This window comes from Cupressus sempervirens, chromosome 5 (genome assembly GCF_028749045.1).
Source record: "Cupressus sempervirens isolate cs-2001-9-10 chromosome 5, ASM2874904v1, whole genome shotgun sequence".
NCBI classification, from domain to species: domain Eukaryota; kingdom Viridiplantae; phylum Streptophyta; class Pinopsida; order Cupressales; family Cupressaceae; genus Cupressus; species Cupressus sempervirens.
The window spans coordinates 380863927-380885621 of NC_143122.1; the positions used below are offsets into that span (position 1 = coordinate 380863927).

At 36.6% G+C, this 21695-nt stretch overlaps 1 pseudogene; it reads right to left on the reverse strand.

Annotated features, from left to right (window-relative positions):
- Window positions 1-493: 493 nt before the first annotated feature.
- LOC149556364 (26S proteasome non-ATPase regulatory subunit 1 homolog A-like) lies at window positions 494-20908 on the reverse strand (annotated as a pseudogene).
- Between the last annotated feature and the right edge of the window lie 787 nt (window positions 20909-21695).

Below are 21695 nucleotides of genomic sequence, written 5' to 3' on the forward strand. Positions count from 1 at the left end.
GAATTTAGGGCTAAATCCTCACCTTTGGGAGTATTGATTTGTGGCCATTGTGTTAATGGTAGGGATAGAGACTTACAAGATGGATACATCCCAAAAATAGATGACTATAACAGGGGAGGTTACAGCCAGTGCTGCAACAATTGGTGTACTAGGCCATGGACTCCTTGTTGCAGTACTTTCCAGTGTTGGCCCAACAATACCATGAAGAAACTTTGTCGATTTATCTAGCTTGAATGTTATTGTAAGGCTCACCAATGCAGCGAAAGGTAGTGGAAGGGTTGCTTGTGCATTTCCACCTATTGAAATGACCAACACAATTTTTTTTAAAAAAAATCAAGACATTGTTTAGAGATTTATAATAATTTTCTCTGAAAATACACAGTTCATTAAAATTTCAAATAGTGGGCTGACTCATTTGCAAATAAGGACTAACATACCTATTAGACTTGGGGCATGCACACCAATAGCAACTAAGACCTCTTTTATATTAGCCTCAATATTGTGAATATTTTCTATAGGACTTTGGAACCTTCACATTCCCAGGTGCATTACCCTCATCCATAACAATTTTTTGATCAACATCTTTCTTTTCTTTGGCTTTAGCCTTTGCTGATGTAGACAAAACAAAAGTAGGCAATTTTACAACTGAATTCGTTGTTGGAGGTGTTTTGGGACAAGGATATTCAAACAGTGAGGGCTTAGCTTTTGATAAAAATTCAAACTTTGTGACCTTCAAGTCATAGTTGAGCCTAATGAAAGCAATAGGAGCAAAAGAGAGACTCAAGAATTATATGAGGCAATACCAATACCAAAATTGGCTAAATACTGTCATACCAACAACAACGATTATTCTATCATGCTTTGTTCGGGAAAGCAACTTGATGGTCACATTCTGACCACCTACGTCTAAAATACCTTATGCCAAAATTGCACCCATCTTGCTCATGGTATCTTCATGCTTGTCAAGAATTATCTTCTCAAGTTGGTGCCTCATATTTTATAAATGAAAAATAACCAAGTTAATTAAAAGGAATCCTAGAATCACAATGCAAAAAACAATGTATAGCTAGAAGAGACCCTTATTGCAACAAAAGATCCCAATAGAAAACAAGTTGAAATCCTACATTTTAAAAAATGTTCTTGAGATGGAGAATCTTCATTTGGTGTTCACATTTTTCCAATTCCAAAACATCAAATAACTTCAAAAAGTAAATTTATGGCATCATGCCTGAAGCTACCAACATGAGGTTCACATCCCTCATTTGTTCACATAAGAACCATAGCCATGGCTATAAGAGCACTTTGATGAAGAAAGTCTACAACATATGATGTTAACAGCTCTAGTAGAGAAATAGCCTCACTTAAAGTTGTGCCTACACAAGAGATACCTATAGCCAAAGCCACTCCATATATGACATGTGGATTGTATGATTCAGACAATAGAGATACTATTCTTGGAATCTATAAAAATTGCTTTTAAATTTTATGTTGTTGTAAAGAATCGTGATAATCTCAGATTTTTTTTAAAATATTCACTTTTGGTGAACTACCTTTGGCCAAATTTAACTTATAGTAAAAACATATAGGTTTACAATGATACCAAAGATACAAACTTGCTTAGGCTCAGAGTATAGAACAAATCCAAGCGCCATCACCATAGTTTTTCTCACATCATCATTGACATTTGAGACAACAAAGTGCAGTAGACGATGAATGGCTTTTTTATTTGTTGTACCTCTATATGTTAGAGCCAAAGCATACATTCCACCATAATGCAGAATTGGATCCTGATCCTTGGTCATTTTCTCTATAAGGGTATCAACTTCTTCTTCCCTCCCATAGATAGTTAGTGCCTTTCCAAGGGCCAGGTCTCTGTTCAGGTTCACAAATTAAAAATATAATCCCAGAATCTAAAATGTAAAATTTTGAATAACTCCTCTAATGTTGTGTTTGCAATTAATGCTAATTTAATAAATATTAAGAACCAATGGTACCTTATAATCTCTTCATGTTGAGTATGATGTGCATATGCAAGCATTTCACTTGACTTTTCACTTGAAATACCAACCATAAGAAATCCCATACCGATACCTATAGCCTCTCCAACAACTACACTATCTGAATAAAGAACATTCATGATATCATTGTAAATCTCTTCATCGACAGTTCCCAAAGTAGCCAATCCCAATTGTGAGGCCTCGCCCCGACCCATCGTAGCATAGTGATACATTACTCTTATTTTGTTATCCGCGACTCGAGATGTCGAGACATTATTTGATGCTTAGAATATATTTTATTATTTCATGTTGTGTGATGTTATTTCCAGATATATTTGATGATTGTCATTTAATGTTCATGTATATGTATTTTGACGAAATTAGTAAATCTAGGATTGAGATTTGATTTAAGATATTTCAAATGGTTAAGAATTATCTAGGATGAAGAAACTTTATTGATGTATGTTTTAATTTATGTGAATTCTGAATACGTATACATTTATGTACATGTGATTATACGGGACTACTGATGTGTGCAATGAGTGTGCAGATATTTAGCTGAGAAACCCTATGGAGGAACAAAACTGATCTCCATGTGCTAATTTTGGAAACCTTGTTGTTCGTAATTCACGTAATTGTATTGTGTGATGTATGTATGCATCGTCCTTGTTCAGTGAGTGTTAATGTTCGTAATTATGTTCTTTTAGTGTCGCTTGACACTCGTAAAATGTTTATGTGCCTCGGTGTGCTGTTTAGGGTTAATTGTTTAACCTTTGGATTCAAGTTAGTGTCAATTTTCTATTAGGTTCTTAATTAGGATTAGTCATCCCTAATTTGGATTAGTGCTTAATTTGCAAGTTAGAGTTGTTAGATGGACCTATCTCATTCCTAGATTTTATTTGTCTCTAAACCTCTTTCCTTAGGCTTTTAACATGTTTTTATTCTAACTAAAGGGTATGGGTATGGGTTAGGGGTCTTTTCCAACCCCTAAGCCCCTTTTTTTGACTTTTGAGGTCACTCAAAAGTCCCCTTTTTGCCTTTGTGCGAAAATTGCAAGTGGTTGTCATGAGTTGTCTTACCCCACCTCCTTTTAGGGTTTAACCATGGTGTAGGTTGAGTTAGGAGTTTCTAGAGTGGCTAGTGGGTGGAGATAGTTATTGCTCCTTTTGGGTGGTTGAGTTGGAGGCTTATTTTAGAGGCCTCCTTGGACTAGTTCTTTTTGTTACCCAATCTCTACATTTAGAGAAGTTTTCTTGAAGCTTGAAGGAAGGAAGGGGATACTCTACTCAAACTGGTTCATTTCCATTACCTCTTTGTGAAGGTAGGAAACTCCCATCTCCCTTATCCAGTTTTTATGTTTTGTTTCATGTTCTTGTTACTTTGTTGTTGTTTCACTGTTGTATGGTTGTGGGTATGTTGGGAAGATTTTTAAACCATGTTATTTTGGTTTTTTTCCTTTCTTGTTTATGTTTGCAATTTTGAGTTTCCTTGCATGGGTGTTTTGGTATTACTCACCCTAGGAGAGGGCAGAAGTGACCAATTTTGGGAGAGGACTGTTTAGTTGTACTCTAACCTGTGTAGAGTCTCTTCTCAGGATGAGAAGAGGGATAAAGGGTAGGGTGTTATGGGCCCCTACCCATCAGCACAAACCTGGTATGAGTATGGAAAGTTTAAATGGAAGAACAGAAGTTCTTGGTTATTGGCCCCGATTGGGCATCTGAATTGGTGTTGTGTTTGACTTCTCCAGTTGGAAGAATCCACCTCTCCCTAGTCTTGATTCATTGTGAATCCTATTGTGTAAACCACGTATGATTATGCATGCTTGATGTTCTTTTGGGTTCTGCTTGGTTGTCACCCGATCTGATATTGGTTTCCTCTAGGGTTCTTGAAATGAGATTCATAAAACATTACAAACTCCTTGATTATGATCATGAAGAAAATTTGATTAAATTATTGAAATTTGGGATTGAGATCCTATTGTAAATTGTGTTTTTTAAACCTTATTGTTTATGGAAATGAAGCTGGGTTTGCTTCCTGATTCTTTCCCGGCTGAGCCTTGAATCAGGTTTACAAATAAAATTGGTGTTTTGAGCATAATTGTTGGGCATGTGATTAAATTTTGTAACACATTATTTTGGATGGATGCACATCAAAAATTAGGTTGAAATGATGATAGTTTAGTAAGCAAAATTTTCTAGTTCTTTTTATGTTCAAAATGAAAATTATGATTGAGGAAAGAAAACAATGGCTATGGTTGATCTATTGTAATTCAAGTTATTTAGGAGATCAAATTTACCATGCATTATTGTGACCACCACCTTTGTGTAGTATAAGAACATCAAGGAAGAGAAGTCCATCACCAAAATTTGGTTGTCTCATTGTCTTGGATAGAAACATCTCTCAAGAATTTAGAATACTTGATGTTTGAGTGATAAAAAAAAGTATTTTCCAAACTAAATTTGATATCATAGCAGAGATAGTATTCATAGAAATGATTATCCTTTTTTATTATTATTATCATTTTGGTTCTAGTGTATAGTAGCTGTGAATGTACATTCAAATTTAAATTTGCATGAGAATATAATGTCTATCTTTGAGAAAGTGGTTTTTAAACTTCGTAATGCACTTATAGGAACAATTCAAATAGTTTCATAGCAAGCCTTATCATGGAATGTATATCCATTGTATTTACTATAATAAAAAATTACTCATAACAATTTAGGATATTGTATTTAGTATATCCATTGATGTATGTTTTAATTTATGTGAATTCTGAATACGTATACATTTATGTACATGTGATTATACGGGACTACTGATGTGTGCAATGAGTGTGCAGATATTTAGCCGAGAAACCCTACGGAGGAACAGAACTGATCTCCATGTGCTAATTTTGGAAACCTTGTTGTTCGTAATTCACGTAATTGTATTGTTTGATGTATGTATGCATCGTCCTTGTTCAGTGAGTGTTAATGTTTATAATTATGTTCTTTCAGTGTTGCTTGACACTCGTAAAATGTTTATGTGCCCCGGTGTGCTATTTAGGGTTAATTGTTTAACCTTTGGATTCAAGTTAGTGTCAATTTTCTATTAGGCTCTTAATTAGGGTTAGTCATCCCTAATTCAGATTAGTGCTTAATTTGCAAGTTAGAGTTGTTAGATGGACCTATCTCATTCCTAGATTTTATTTTTCTCTAAACCTCTTTCCTTAGGCTTTTAACATGTTTTTATTCTAACTAAAGGGTATGGGTATGGGTTAGGGGTCTTTTCCAACCCCTAAGCCCCCTTTTTCGACTTTTGAGGTCACTCAAAAGTCCCCTTTTTGCCTTTGTGCGAAAATTGCAAGTGGTTTTCATGAGTTGTCTTACCCCACCTCCTTTTAGGGTTTAACCATGGTATAGGTTGAGTTAGGAGTTTCTAGAGTGGCTAGTGGGTGGAGATAGTTATTGCTCCTTTTGGGTGGTTGAGTTGGAGGCTTATTTTAGAGGCCTTCCTTGGACTAGTTATTTTTGTTACCCAATCCCTACATTTAGAGAAGTTTTCTTGAAGCTTGAAGGAAGGAAGGGGATACTCTACTCAAACTGGTTCATTTCCATTACCTCTTTGTGAAGGTAGGAAACTCCCATCTCCCTTATTTAGTTTTTATGTTTTGTTTCATGTTCTTGTTACTTTGTTGTTGTTTCACTGTTGTATGGTTGTGGGTATGTTGGGAAGATTTGTAAACCATGTTATTTTGGTTGTTTTCCTTTCTTGTTTATGTTTGCAATTTTGAGTTTCCTTGCATGGGTGTTTTGGTATTACTCACCCTAGGAGAGGGCAGAAGTGACCAATTTTGGGAGAGGTTTTTTTAGTTGGACTCCAACCTATGTAGAGTCTCTTCTTAGGATGAGAAGAGGGATAAAGGGTAGGGTGTTATGGGCCCCTACCCATCAGCACAAACCTGGTATGAGTATGGCAAGTTTAAATGGAAGAACAGAAGTTCTTGGTTATTGGCCCCGATTGGGCATCTGAATTGGTGTTGTGTTTGACTTCTCCAATTGGAAGAATCCACCTCTCCCTAGTCTTGATTCATTTTGAATCCTATTGTGTAAACCATGTATGATTATGCATGCTTGATGTTCTTTTGGGTTCTGCTTGGTTGTCACCCGATCTGATATTGGTTTCCTCTAGGGTTCTCGAAATGAGATTCAGAAAACATTACAAACTCCTTGATTATGATCATGAAGAAAATTTGATTAAATTATTGAAATTTGGGATTGAGATCCTATTGTAAATTGTGTTTTTTAAACCTTATTGTTTATGGCAACGAAGCTGGGTTTTCTTCCTGATTCTTTCCCGGCTGAGCCTTGAATCAGGTTTACAAATAAAATTAGTGTTTTGAGCATAATTGTTGGGCATGTGATTAAATTTTGTAACACATTATTTTGGATGGATGCACATAAAAAATTAGGTTGAAGTGATGATCGTTTAGTAAGCAAAATTTTCTAGTTCTTTTTATGTTCAAAATGAAAATTATGATTGAGGAAAGAAAACAATGGCTATGGTTGATCTATTGTAATTCAAGTTATTTAGGAGATCAAATTTACCATGCATTATTGTGACCACCACCTTTGTGTAGTATAAGAACATCAAGGAAGAGAAGTCCATCGCCAAAATTTGGTTGTCTCATTGTCTTGGATAGAAACATCTCTCAAGAATTTAGAATACTTGATGTTTGAGTGATAAACAAAAGTATTTTCCAAACTAAATTTGATATCATAGCAGAGATAGTATTCATAGAAATGATTATCCTTGTTGATTATTATTATCATTTTGGTTCTAGTGTATAGTAGTTGTGAATGTACATTCAAATTTAAATTTGCATGAGATTATAATGTCTATCTTTGAGAAAGTGGTTTTTAAACTTCATAATGCATAGATAGGAACAATTCAGATAGTTTCATAGCAAGCCTTATCATGGAATGTATATCCATTGTATTAAGTTTAATGTTTGAATGTTAAGTGAATCACCATTTTTAAAGACTATACTTAATTTATAAATATTTTCAAAGTATCCTTGCACTATCGTATATTGAGTATCCTAGATTACAAAAGAAGAAAATCATGTGTATAACATAAAATGAATAATAGCAAAGAATAACTTGTTGTAGGTGTCCATTTATCTCTCTGGTTTTTGTATGAGGAGACAATTTAATTTCCCTCATTGCAACAGAGAATCTTTTAAAAGATTCCTTTTATATTTTGATTTAAGAATATAAAATGCATTCTAATTTAAATAACATTTAAAATTGTTATGAGTAATTTTTGATTATACTAAATATCCTATTCCTATCCATCCTTGCTATCTGCAAAACTTTTTGCAATAAATGTGTGATGGACGTCAGTTTTGGAGGGATGGATTTTAATATTTTAATTTGGGCAGGTCATCACATTGGATGACGTCACCCCATGTCCCATCCTCCTACACATGATAATAGCCTCAGTTTTCTTTGGTTGAAATGAGCCTTTATTGAGTTGCTATCGCAACTCGTGCCTTACCCTTTTTGGCCGCAAGTTTTTGTTAGAGAGGGGGCGACTCTGCAGTTTGTGGCCTCGGGCAGAGCATTGTCCCAATGATAGCGCTTGGGAAGCGCTCCTTGGGAAGTGCTTGCCCAAGGGCTAGTGAGGCTAGGGTGTAGGTTAGTGTAGGGGGTTAGGGGTTTAGGATAGTATGAGTTAGATTTATTAAATTTTTTTTTTAAGAGTTAATTGCTTTAGTTTCATGATTGTTAGAATTAGTTTAGATTAGTTAGTTTAGTTAAATTGTTTTTGTGGTTTAGTTAGGTTTGTTTACATTTCAATATTTATATATATATTTTTTTAAGTAGTATTAATTTATTAGTATATTTGAGTAATAGTCATTAAAGTTAGATTAATATGTAATTAAGTTTAGAATTATGATTGGTTGGTTATATTAAAGTTAATTCATTTTGTTTTTAGATTAATTTAGTTGTTTTTATATTAATGTTAAATTATTTAGTTTTGTAATTTTTTTTTTAGTATTGTTTTAGATATATGTAAAACTGAATATCGTATTTAATTTAAGTTAAATTTTGGTTAGATTTAAGTTAAATCTTAGATTTTAGAGATGTTCGTAGTAAATTGAATCTTGTTAATTTGGTTTTTAATAAATTGATTTATTAAATTAACTTTGTAAAAGATAGTTAGTATTAGATGCAAATATTAATGGGTTTAATTAAGATGGTTAGTCCCATGAATCATATTAGACTAATTAACTATCTATTTAAATTAATGATCGATATCAATCTTATCACAAAAGTTTTAATATCTTAACGATGCAATCATCTTCATGTTATAACCTTAGGATGCAATGTAGGGAACCTGTACTAAAACTTCTATCTCAGTCATATCAAATGTAGAGCATGTTTAAATATTAATTATTAATCAATTTTCAAAAAAAAAAGTTGTGTGTGTTTTTGCCCTCTTAGTTTGGGCATGACATTTTGGTATCAGAGCCCGTGTTTCAACACTAGGAACCTTAAACCATTGTGCTTTCTTAACATAACTCAAACTTTTAATTGTGTAGATGCCGCCTGTTACTCGTAACCGGTGAGGCAGAGGTCGTAGGACTAGGGGTGGTAGAATGGAACAGGAGGATGGACCTCCACCTCCACCTCCACCACCACCTCCACCACCACCGAACCCGAATCAGGACATTATTGATGCACTCCAGACTTTGATCGGTGTAGTTCAACAGAGAGTGGTACCCATAGTTCAGCCAGTCCTGTAGATTCCAGTAGTGGAAGCAGAGGGACCCAGAGGAGGCGGGCCCAGAGTTAGAGAGAGGACTAGGAGTCCCCCACCAAGACAGTTAGAGGGTCAGGGTGAACATGAGGAAGTGTCCATACACCAGAGAGGATGTCCTTTTGACAGACCTCCTAGACATGTAGGAGATGACATCAGGGAATTGATTCGACTTGGACCACCATTGTTTATCGGTACCACTGAGGGTTCAGTAGCAGAGGCATGGTTGCAGAGCCTACAGCGATGCTTTCACTTATGCCCTTATGGGAGTAATCTAAAAGCACACCTAGCAGTTCATCAGTTGAGAGGGGATGCCTCCAACTGGTGGCATCAGGAGGAGATCATTGGTGGAGTGAGGATGGACACCCTCACATGGGAATCTTTCCTAGAAAGATTCTGAGAGAGATACTTGTCAGAGCAGTTTTGGCAAAAACAGATAGAGGAGTTCCATTCTCTTTATCAGAGAGGCCTTACAGTGGCTCAGTACGAGAGTAGGTTTCTCAAGCTCCTTCCTTATGTGGAATATATGAAGGATGAGAAACTACGGGTGCATCGCTTTATCATGGGTCTGAATTTCTCTCTTCAGGGCCCAGTTAGGATGGCCTTCCCTACCACCTTCAGACAGGCAGTGGAGATAGCACTAGTTGCTGAGGATACTTGAGGTAGGCAGGAGTCACGGGATCGGTCTCAGAACCGAAACTCCTCCCAGCAGAAACCCCCTTGGAAAGGGAATCAGAATTATACAGCAGGGTCCTCTAGGGGCCAGCAGTCTTAGCAGCCAAATCCCTAGCAGCAGCAGAAACCTTCTCAGGGTTATCAGGGCTCTAAGACCAAGCAGTGGCAGTCACAGGGTCCTAGGTAGGATCAGAAAGTACAGGCCCCTCAGTCACAGTCAGTGAAGACTCAGCAGTCTTCTAGGTGAGGATTCAACAGATCTAGCAGGTAAGGAGGTCCACAGCAGTCTGGGCCACAGGGTGCACAATCTTATACTCGCGGACCATGCTACACTTGTGGTGGCATGGGTCATATAGCTAGGGAGTGTCTGCAGGGACATGCATCCAGTGGTCAGAGTAGGGCCTTTTTAGAGCTGACAGTTGGTGACATGGGTAGATCCCATAGAGTTTTTGCAGTGTTTGACAACCGCCAGGCTGAGCATCAGGCCACAGTTATCGAGGCTACAGGTATTATACAGGGCCATATGGTTGCAATTTTATTTGATTCCAATTCTACTAACTCTTTTATATCTCCATTTGTGGTGGAGCATTGCGGGGTAGTGGCAGTTAGACAGGATGTTAGTTGGGAGGTAGAGTTAGCCTCGGGAGCTAGAGTGTCAGTTAGTTCCATGGTGCGGAGTTGTTAGATGCAGATTGGAGACATGTCCACTAGGACTGATCTACGCATTACCCCTCTAGGTTCTTATGATGTTGTTCTTGGCATGGATTGGTTTTGTGCCCACAGCGCCAAGATGGATTGTCGACAGAAGAGGGTGGAATGTGTGGGTGATGATGGTACCTCTAGGGAGATCTTCGAAGTGAAGAGGCCAGTGTCCCTTCGTATGATTTTCACTATGCAGCTTAGACGGTGTATGCGAAAGGGTTGTCAGTTGTTTGCTATCACTATTAGTGACCGAGAGGAGGATTCAAAAAGGGAGCCATCCCTTGATGATTTTCCAATCCTTCAGGAGTTTGCAGATGTGTTTCCTTCAGAGCTTCCTGGTATGCCTCCACCTCGAGTAGTGGATTTTCATATAGACTTAGTGCCAGGAGCTGAGAAAGTTTCGAGATCACCATACAGGATGACTACTCATGAGCTTAGTGAGCTAAAGGCTCAGTTGGAGGAACTCTTAGAGAAGGGGCATATTCGACCTAGTGTGTCACCTTGGGGTGCACCGGTGATCTTCATCAAGAAGAAGGATGGATCACTTAGGTTGTGTATCGATTATCGGCAGTTGAACAAGGTGACCATCAAGAACCGATATCATCTTCCCAGAATCGATGACCTCTTTGATCAGTTGCAAGGTGCCCGAGTATTTTCAAAGATTGACCTAAAATTGGGCTACCATCAGTTGAGGATTATGGATAGTGATATCCCCAAAACAGCTTTTCGTACTAGGTATGGCCACTACGAGTTCACCGTGGTACCTTTTGGCCTTACGAATGCTCCAGCTGTATTCATAAGCCTCATCAATGGAGTATTTCATACCTTTTTGGATAAGTTTGTGGTTGTGTTTCTTGATGACATTCTGATTTATTCTCATGATGAGAGAGAGCATGAAGAACACCTGAGACAAGTTTTGCAGAGGCTGAGAGAGAATCAGTTATTTGGCAGCTTGTTGAAGTGTGCATTCTTCAGACCTGAGATACATTATTTGGGTCATGTCATATCGGGTGATGGTGTCTCAGTAGACCCATCAAAGATCAGGGCTATCATGGATTGGCCAGTACCCACCAGTGTTACTGAAGTGAGGAGCTTTATGGGGCTAGCAGGTTATTATTGACGCTTCATTTCAGGATTCTCTAGATTGGCCCACCCCATCACTTCTCTTCAGAGGAAGGGGAAGAAGTACGAGTGGACAAAGAAGTGTGGTAGAGCTTTTGAAGAGCTCAACAAAGCCCTCACGAGTGCACCAATTCTTGCAGTACCAGATCCTGTTGTAGATTTTGTGGTGTGCACCGATGCATCTTTAGATGGTTTAGGAGCAGTCCTTATGTAGGAAGGGCAACCTATTTCCTTTGAGTCTAGGAAGTTGAAGACGCACAAACTAAATTATCCTACTCATGACCTAGAACTAGCAGCAGTGGTTCATGCCTTGGTGAGATGGCGACATTTCCTTCTGGGTCATATTTTCGAGCTTCATTCCGATCACCAGAGCTTGCAGTACATATTTTCACAGCTGAACCTTAATGCTAGGAAAAGAAGGTGGATGGAGCTCCTGTGTGAGTATGATTTTGATGTACATTACATCAAGGGAAAGGAGAATGTGGTTGCAGATGCCTTAAGCAGAAGGCGCCATGAACTTTCATCTGTGACTACTCGCACTGACTTGAGAGAGCGGATCTTACAGCACTTACCAGCTGATGAACTTTATGCAGAAGTAAGTCAGTTAGTACATTCTCAGAGACCTTTAGAAGGGAAGTTTGTAGAGTATTCTTTGGAGTTCAATGGACTTTTGCGACATAGGTGACGTATGTATGTACCTTCCATTGGGGGTTTGCGCGAGCTCATTGTACTTGAGGCTCACAGAGCACCTTATTCAGCGCACCCCAGTGTTAAGAAATTACATGTAGATTTGAGGTAGTTGTATCATTGGCCAGGCATGAGAGTGCAGATTGCTAGCATAGTTACGAGATGCCTCGAGTGACTACGGGTGAAGGCGGAGCACCGTCATCTTGGCGGGCTTCTCCAGCCGCATGAGATTGCACTGTGGAAATGAGACACTATATCGATGGATTTTATTGTTGGTCTTCCTATGTCGTCTCATCGCCATGATGCCATTCTGGTGATAGTTGACACCTTGACCAAGGTTGCCCATTTCTCACCCGTGTGTACTACATTTACAGCACGAGACATAGCTCAGGAGTTCTTGCGGGACATTGTTAGACTTCATGGTGTTCCCCGTAAGATCATCTCTGATAGAGACTCTTTGTTCACTTCTTCATTTTGGAGAGAGTTGCAGTCGGCTTTGGGCACTAGGCTCAATTTTAGTACAACATACCATCCTCAGACCGATGGCCAGACCGAGCGAGTGAATCAGGTTCTGGAGGACATGCTGCATATGTACGTGACGGACCATCAGGTCAAATGGGAGGAATACCTTCATCTTGTTGAGTTTTCCTATAACAATGGGCATCATTCTTCCATAGGTATGCTGCCGTATGAGGCTTTGTACGGGAGACCGTGCAGGACACCCTTGAGTTGGGATAGGATCGAGGATCGAGTATCTATTGGTCCCCAGTTAGTAAAGGAGATGGAGCAGTAGGTGACCTTGATTAGACAGCGCCTGAAAGAGGCACAGGATAGGCAGAAGAAGTATGCAGATGCGAAGAGGACAGATCGAGAGTATCAGGTTGGAGATAGAGTGTTCTTGAGGGTATGACCACACAAGAGTCTGATTCGATTTGGAAAGGGCTCTAAGTTGGCACCCCAGTTTGTTGGGCCATTCGAGATCCTTGAGAGGATAGGACCCGTTGCATACCATTTAGCTTTGCCACCTAGCCTGTCACGCATCCACGACGTGTTTCATATTTCAGTACTTAGAGGATACATTTATGATGAGTCTCATATTATTGATTGGGATGCTTTACAGGTGGAGTCAGACGGATAGCTAGCACTGGAGCCTATCTGCATTATTGCCCGACGGACCCTAGCACTTCGAGGGCGAGAGCTGGACTAGGTTAGGGTCCAATGGGATTGTTACGATGAGGTTACAACTTCATGGGAGGATGCAGCACAGATGTGATCTCAGTACCCATACCTTTTTGATGAACTCCAGGAGGAAGTTCATGCCTAGTGGGGGAGGATGTGAGGCCTCACCTTGACCCATTGTAGCATAGTGATACATTACTCTTATTTTGTTATCCGCAACTCGAGATGTCGAGACATTATCTGATGCTTATAACATATTTTATTATTTCATGTTGTGTGATGTTATTTCCAGATATATTTGATGATTGTCATTTAATGTTCATGTATATGTATGTTGACAAAATCAGTAAATGTAGGATTGAGATTTGATTTAAGATATTTCAAATGGTTAAGAATTATGTAGGATGAAGAAACTTTATTGATGTATGTTTTAATTTATGCGAATTCTGAATACGTATACATTTATGTACATGTGATTATACGGGACTACTGATGTGTGCAATGAGTGTGCAGATATTTAGCCGAGAAACCCTACGGAGGAACAGAACTGATCTCCATGTGCTAATTTTGGAAACCTTGTTGTTCGTAATTCACGTAATTGTATTGTTTGATGTATGTATGCATCGTCCTTGTTCAGTGAGTGTTAATGTTTATAATTATGTTCTTTCAGTGTTGCTTGACACTCGTAAAATGTTTATGTGCCCCGGTGTGCTATTTAGGGTTAATTGTTTAACCTTTGGATTCAAGTTAGTGTCAATTTTCTATTAGGCTCTTAATTAGGGTTAGTCATCCCTAATTCAGATTAGTGCTTAATTTGCAAGTTAGAGTTGTTAGATGGACCTATCTCATTCCTAGATTTTATTTGTCTCTAAACCTCTTTCCTTAGGCTTTTAACATGTTTTTATTCTAACTAAAGGGTATGGGTATGGGTTAGGGGTCTTTTCCAACCCCTAAGCCCCCTTTTTTGACTTTTGAGGTCACTCAAAAGTCCCCTTTTTGCCTTTGTGCGAAAATTGCAAGTGGTTTTCATGAGTTGTCTTACCCCACCTCCTTTTAGGGTTTAACCATGGTATAGGTTGAGTTAGGAGTTTCTAGAGTGGCTAGTGGGTGGAGATAGTTATTGCTCCTTTTGGGTGGTTGAGTTGGAGGCTTATTTTAGAGGCCTTCCTTGGACTAGTTATTTTTGTTACCCAATCCCTACATTTAGAGAAGTTTTCTTGAAGCTTGAAGGAAGGAAGGGGATACTCTACTCAAACTGGTTCATTTCCATTACCTCTTTGTGAAGGTAGGAAACTCCCATCTCCCTTATTTAGTTTTTATGTTTTGTTTCATGTTCTTGTTACTTTGTTGTTGTTTCACTGTTGTATGGTTGTGGGTATGTTGGGAAGATTTGTAAACCATGTTATTTTGGTTTTTTTCCTTTCTTGTTTATGTTTGCAATTTTGAGTTTCCTTGCATGGGTGTTTTGGTATTACTCACCCTAGGAGAGGGCAGAAGTGACCAATTTTGGGAGAGGTTTTTTTAGTTGGACTCCAACCTATGTAGAGTCTCTTCTCAGGATGAGAAGAGGGATAAAGGGTAGGGTGTTATGGGCCCCTACCCATCAGCACAAACCTGGTATGAGTATGGCAAGTTTAAATGGAAGAACGGAAGTTCTTGGTTATTGGCCCCAATTGGGCATCTGAATTGGTGTTGTGTTTGACTTCTCCAATTGGAAGAATCCACCTCTCCCTAGTCTTGATTCATTTTGAATCCTATTGTGTAAACCATGTATGATTATGCATGCTTGATGTTCTTTTGGGTTCTGCTTGGTTGTCACCCAATCTGATATTGGTTTCCTCTAGGGTTCTCGAAATGAGATTCAGAAAACATTACAAACTCCTTGATTATGATCATGAAGAAAATTTGATTAAATTATTGAAATTTGGGATTGAGATCCTATTGTAAATTGTGTTTTTTAAACCTTATTGTTTATGGCAACGAAGCTGGGTTTTCTTCCTGATTCTTTCCCGGCTGAGCCTTGAATCAGGTTTACAAATAAAATTAGTGTTTTGAGCATAATTGTTGGGCATGTGATTAAATTTTGTAACACATTATTTTGGATGGATGCACATCAAAAATTAGGTTGAAGTGATGATCGTTTAGTAAGCAAAATTTTCTAGTTCTTTTTATGTTCAAAATGAAAATTATGATTGAGGAAAGAAAACAATGGCTATGGTTGATCTATTGTAATTCAAGTTATTTAGGAGATCAAATTTACCATGCATTATTGTGACCACCACCTTTGTGTAGTATAAGAACATCAAGGAAGAGAAGTCCATCGCCAAAATTTGGTTGTCTCATTGTCTTGGATAGAAACATCTCTCAAGAATTTAGAATACTTGATGTTTGAGTGATAAACAAAAGTATTTTCCAAACTAAATTTGATATCATAGTAGAGATAGTATTCATAGAAATGATTATCCTTGTTGATTATTATTATCATTTTGGTTCTAGTGTATAGTAGCTGTGAATGTACATTCAAATTTAAATTTGCATGAGATTATAATGTCTATCTTTGAGAAAGTGGTTTTTAAACTTCATAATGCATAGATAGGAACAATTCAGATAGTTTCATAGCAAGCCTTATCATGGAATGTATATCCATTGTATTAAGTTTAATGTTTGAATGTTAAGTGAATCACCATTTTTAAAGACTATACTTAATTTATAAATATTTTCAAAGTATCCTTGCACTATCGTATATTGAGTATCCTAGATTACAAAAGAAGAAAATCATGTGTATAACATAAAATGAATAATAGCAAAGAATAACTTGTTGTAGGTGTCCATTTATCTCTCTGGTTTTTGTATGAGGAGACAATTTAATTTCCCTCATTGCAACAGAGAATCTTTTAAAAGATTCCTTTTATATTTTGATTTAAGAATATAAAATGCATTCTAATTTAAATAACATTTAAAATTGTTATGAGTAATTTTTGATTATACTAAATATCCTATTCCTAGCCATCCTTGCTATCTGCAAAACTTTTTGCAATAAATGTGTGATGGACGTCAGTTTTGGAGGGAGAGATTTTAATATTTTAATTTGGGCAGGTCATCACATGGGATGACATCACCCCATGTCCCATCCTCCTGCACATGATAATAGCCTCAGTTTTCTTTGGTTGAAATGAGCCTTTATTGAGTTGCTATCGCAACTCGTGCCTTACCCTTTTTGGCCGCAAGTTTTTGTTAGAGAGGGGGCGGCTCTATATTTTGTGGCCTCGGGCAGAGTGCTGTCCCAAGGATAGCACTTGGGAAGCGCTCCTTCGGAAGCGCTTGCCCAAGGGCTAGTGAGGCTAGGGTGTAGGTTAGTGTAGGGGGTTAGGGGTTTAGGATAGTATGAGTTAGATTTATTAAATTTTTTTTTTAAGAGTTAATTGCTTTAGTTTCATGATTGTTAGAATTAGTTTAGATTAGTTAGTTTAGTTAAATTGTTTTTGTGGTTTAGTTAGGTTTGTTTACATTTCAATATTTATATATATATATTTTTTTAAGTAGTATTCATTTATTAGTATATTTGAGTAATAGTCATTAAAGTTAGATTAATATGTAATTAAGTTTAGAATTATGATTGGTTGGTTATATTAAAGTTAATTCGTTTTCTTTTTAGATTAATTTAGTTGTTTTTATATTAATGTTAAATTATTTAGTTTTGTAATTTTTTTTTTAGTATTGTTTAGATATATGTAAAACTGAATATGGTATTTAATTTAAGTTAAATTTTGGTTAGATTTAAGTTAAATCTTAGATTTTAGAGATGTTCGTAGTAAATTGAATCTTGTTAATTTGGTTTTTAATAAATTGATTTATTAAATTAACTTTGTAAAAGATAGTTAGTATTAGATTTAAATGTTAATGGGTTTAATTAAGATGGTTAGTCCCATGAATCATATTAGACTAATTAACTATCTGTTTAAATTAATGATCGATATCAATCTTATCACAAAAGTTTTAATATCTTAACGATGCAATCGTCTTCATGTTACAACCTAAGGATGCAATGTAGGGAACCTGTACTAAAACTTCTATCTCATTCATATCAAACGTAGAGCATGTTTAAATATTAATTATTAATCAATTTTCAAAAAAAAAAGTTGTGTGTGTTTTTGCCCTCTTAGTTTGGGCATGACACCAACGCCAAACATGCACCATGTTGAATTACCTTTAAAAAACACCACATATCTGGTATAAGTAGCTTGAAAGTATTATGTCTTGAGTAGTTTTTTAAAGCACTTAGAAAGTTGGACGTGTTTTGGAACTAGTTAAAACTTGAGAAGACTCACTTCAACACTAGTACTACATAGGCTCTCGCGAAGAAACTATTTGATTCCTTCACCATGGTTGGCATGAATAAGCCCTAAAGCATATAGAGCCCCACCCTCAAAATATGGGCTTCCACCACCAATTGAACCATTCTGAGGAAGATATTGAGCCATCAAAGATTGACCTTGTTAAAGGTGACCCCGGTGAATGACCCTAAAACTAGCAGAGTGCTGAACTCTGCTCAATTTGTTGCCTTGCTAAGCCATTCCTAGCAAAAAAAGTTAAAACTTTAGTTGTATGCATTTGAAAAAATCCTATGAGTTAGTCAAATTAACAAGGAAAAGAAAGACACATTACCAGATTTTCTCTCAAAAATGTGTCTACAGTGGTTCCAGCGTGCATGAGTGCATTGGCATATATAGTGGCACTATGGCATACATTGTTTTGCATTTCAACAGTTTTCTTTATTGCCTTTAGAATGAGGAGACCTGACCTACAATATCCATTCATTCCTTTGATTGATAATTTGAGCTATTTGGTAAGTGATTATTAAGTGATTATTGAATAGATGATTGATGTTGTAACAAATGTTGGTTTACTAATGATGACTGAATGAATGCTAGTTTAAAGAATAATTTGCTAGCTGACTGTTTTCTTTATTCAGTGATTTACTTTTGTGGATTCACATAATCAAGAGTGATGATTGATAAGAAATCCTTGGATGTTTGGAAAGTTTTCTCCTTTATTGGTGAAAGGGTCACCACATCTCATAAGAATTGAGTCACCACCCTCTATTGCTGCCATTGAGAACAATAAATTATTTTCCAAATGTATCTCAGATTTACTCAAGCGCAACCATTAAAATGACTTGACTGTCTATGAGCATATAGTAATTGTAATTCTAATTCATCTAATATCTCTAATCTTTTAAACAAAAAAAAATGCCCATCATAAAGAACATGTTATCTGACTAATGTTTGGCTTTTTTTGACTTTGTTCAACAACATTCCCTAGTCCAACCAAGGTTTCCATGAGATATAAGATATTATTTGGAACACTTCCAACATGTCTAAACTAATGGTAAGGATGGGTTCAATACCTGATTGCATAGTTTCTTCACAAATTGGGATACTAGAAGAGCCCCAATTAGGCCTCCTTCTAGATTTGTAGGGCTTATAACTCCTTCCCCTCAAAGATTCAACTCACCTACTCTAAAGAACATTTGCTACATTAGACCCATTTCTTTTGCATTTTATTTGTAAACCATTGTTAGGATTAGTTGAAGATCCTACATTGCAAAACCATTCATTATTTGAAAGAAAGTTGATAGATCCAATTGAAATAGTATAAGTCCCTTTGTGGGTTACCAACAAGATGACATTATTCATGGAGTTACATCCAATATAAAATCACTAGTTTTCTATGTAAACCTTGGGTTTGTCCTAGTTAATCATACATGATAAATTTTTTAGCATCTCTAAGGTTCCTTGTTCTAGAGAAAATTGAATGCTTGGTGTTTTATAATGCTTTTTCTAAGAGTGTCACAAAACACCCATCAACAGGATCCTAAGAAATTGGTGTGCCTCAAGTGAGCTCCCAATTCCTTCCTAGGCATGAGAAATGTAATATTTAAGTGCCTCTATAGTTGGTGGTTGCTGATTTTGGATAATGGTTTTCTTGCTCAGTTTAGTTGAAGAATATTTGGCTAAGTTAGAGTGTTAATGTAGAAAAATTGTGTTAAATTGCAGTTAAATAACCAAATATTTAGGATTTATATTTCAAAAAGAAAGCACATGCCAAACATGTGTTTATTTGTAGAAAAGTTAAGATTGGATAGGTGGGAGTAGGTCATTGATCTTTTGGTAGGACTTTATCATTCATTTTGTCCTTAAAAAGTAAATCACTATTTAGGATAGAAAGAGTGAATAAGATTATTCCAAAATGTGTTTTAATATATGTTTGACTTCTTGCACATTATTCTTTTTTTTTTTTTTTATCTCAATGGTTTTTGCTAGCTTTATCTAAAATCTGTGTAAGCTTTTAAAAGGGCAAAAAATAGCTTCATAAGTTTGTGCGCACACAACACAATCACTGCACCCATCTTAGCTACTACTTTTTTGTGAATACTTGAACCTTGTCTTCATTAACTCCAATCACAATCAATTTCATCATGCTTTATCAACATCAAAATCCATTTGTGAGACTACATTTGTTTGGCCATTCTTTCCAATAATATGCATGCGCCCCAATGACATCTTCCACAAAATAGATATTTGTATCCATTTTTGACATTTCATCAAACAATTGAACAATCCCAATATATGCTATCAAGGTCTTCAATTGAATTGTTCCTCATAAGTTCTTGTGGTTCTTACCTTCCTAAGTTTCTCCTGTTTCATACCTATAGTGACCTCAAATACTTTCCATTTTTACTCAAATGATTCTAATGTAAAATCATGCAATTACCTTTGTTGTAGATAGCTTTACTAGGTTAAGTGAGAACCATTTCCTCCTAGTTATATGTACCAGTTTTAGTTCTATTATTTTTTTTATAGAAATCATCATGCTTGATTTTATAATCCCATAAATGTGGAATTCTAGTGCCACTATGGTTTTGCTTCAAATTTGTACATAAGTGCATTTTAATCTAAGAAATTATAAACCTCAAACTGCAAGCATTGTGAATATGGTACACATGCATCATTTAAAGCATAACAAAAATTATATTTTAAATTCTACTGATATAAATTCTAATAATTTAATCTTGAGACAAAAAGAAAATAGAGAAATAAAATTAAATTAAAAAAATAGTGTGATTTTATAAACATGTTAGCTCTCCCAATATCTAATTTCTATAAAGCAACATGAGACATCTCGAACCTCGAATGAAGAATAAAGCTAATCTACATATATCAATTTGTATAGAAAATGAGGAAAATGGATACTATTTCCCCAATGGAAGACCTACAATTAACAAAATATACACTCAATTCAACTAAAGAGTGACAGAAAGGGAGAGGAAAAAACCAACGAACAGATGCTCTCCTCATTGTCGCCAAGCAAGGTACCAATTGTAAGCTAGCTCTCACATTCCCACTGGCCAAGAACCTTCCCATTTCCTTTAAGTATCTCCCTTCACTTTCTTTTCCTTTCAGGGATGAATAGCTTTCAATTATGCTTTGATGGATGTTCATACCTTGTTCCAAAGATCCCATCTTGGCACAAGCTGGGAGGATCGTGGCAAAGGTTGTGGAATTTGGCTTTACGCCTACCAATTTAATTTGCTTCAAAGTCTCCATAGCCTTCTCAACATGTCCATTTTGTGCATACCCTGCAATCGTCACATTCCATGAGACTACACATGGTTGAGGCATTTGTTTGAAAAGCTTCAAAGCCTTGTCAAGAATGCCCTTTTGTGCATATCCACCAACCATCGCATTCCACAAGGCTACATCTCATTGAGATATTTTTTCAAACACTTCGTGCACTTTGTGTATGCTTCCATATTTTGAATACATATCAACCAATGCACTTGTAACTACATCTGATAAAAACCCACATTCCGCCATACTTTGATGGATATAAATACCCTATTCCAAGGCTCCTATTTTGGCACAGGCTGGAAGGATGCTGGCAAAGGTGAACTAATTGGGTTTGACATTTTTTTGTTTCATTCATTGAAACAATCTTAATGCTTTGTGAGGATATTCATTCCTTCAGTAAGCTACAATCATCACATTCCATTAAAAGCAATCAAATTTTGTCATTTCATCAAACACTTCACAAGCATCAACTAAACTGCAACACTTTAGATACATGTTTATTAGTTTATTTTGGAAATTTTTATTTCTAGCAAATGGAAATCCTCTATTTATGATGAAAGACTAGATTTTTTTCCTTGTGAAAGCGCATTCTTTGCAATGCAGGTGCCCAAAAATTGAAGATACATATTAGAGTCTAGAGGAGGGTTATGTGTGTTAAGAAAAACATCAATTACCTCCTCCAATCATCCCTCTTTGCACAATACTCCCTCATTAAAATTGAGATTAGAAATGGCTAGCATTGTATAATTATACTTGAAGCCTATGTCATTTATTTTAATCCCTCTTCTACCACAGTTATAACCAAATGCTATCACTATCTTCATACTCTTATGGGCTCTGGAGCCCTTCATTTATTTCTAGAAACCAGGTCTCATACTGATACATGATTTGCTAGACC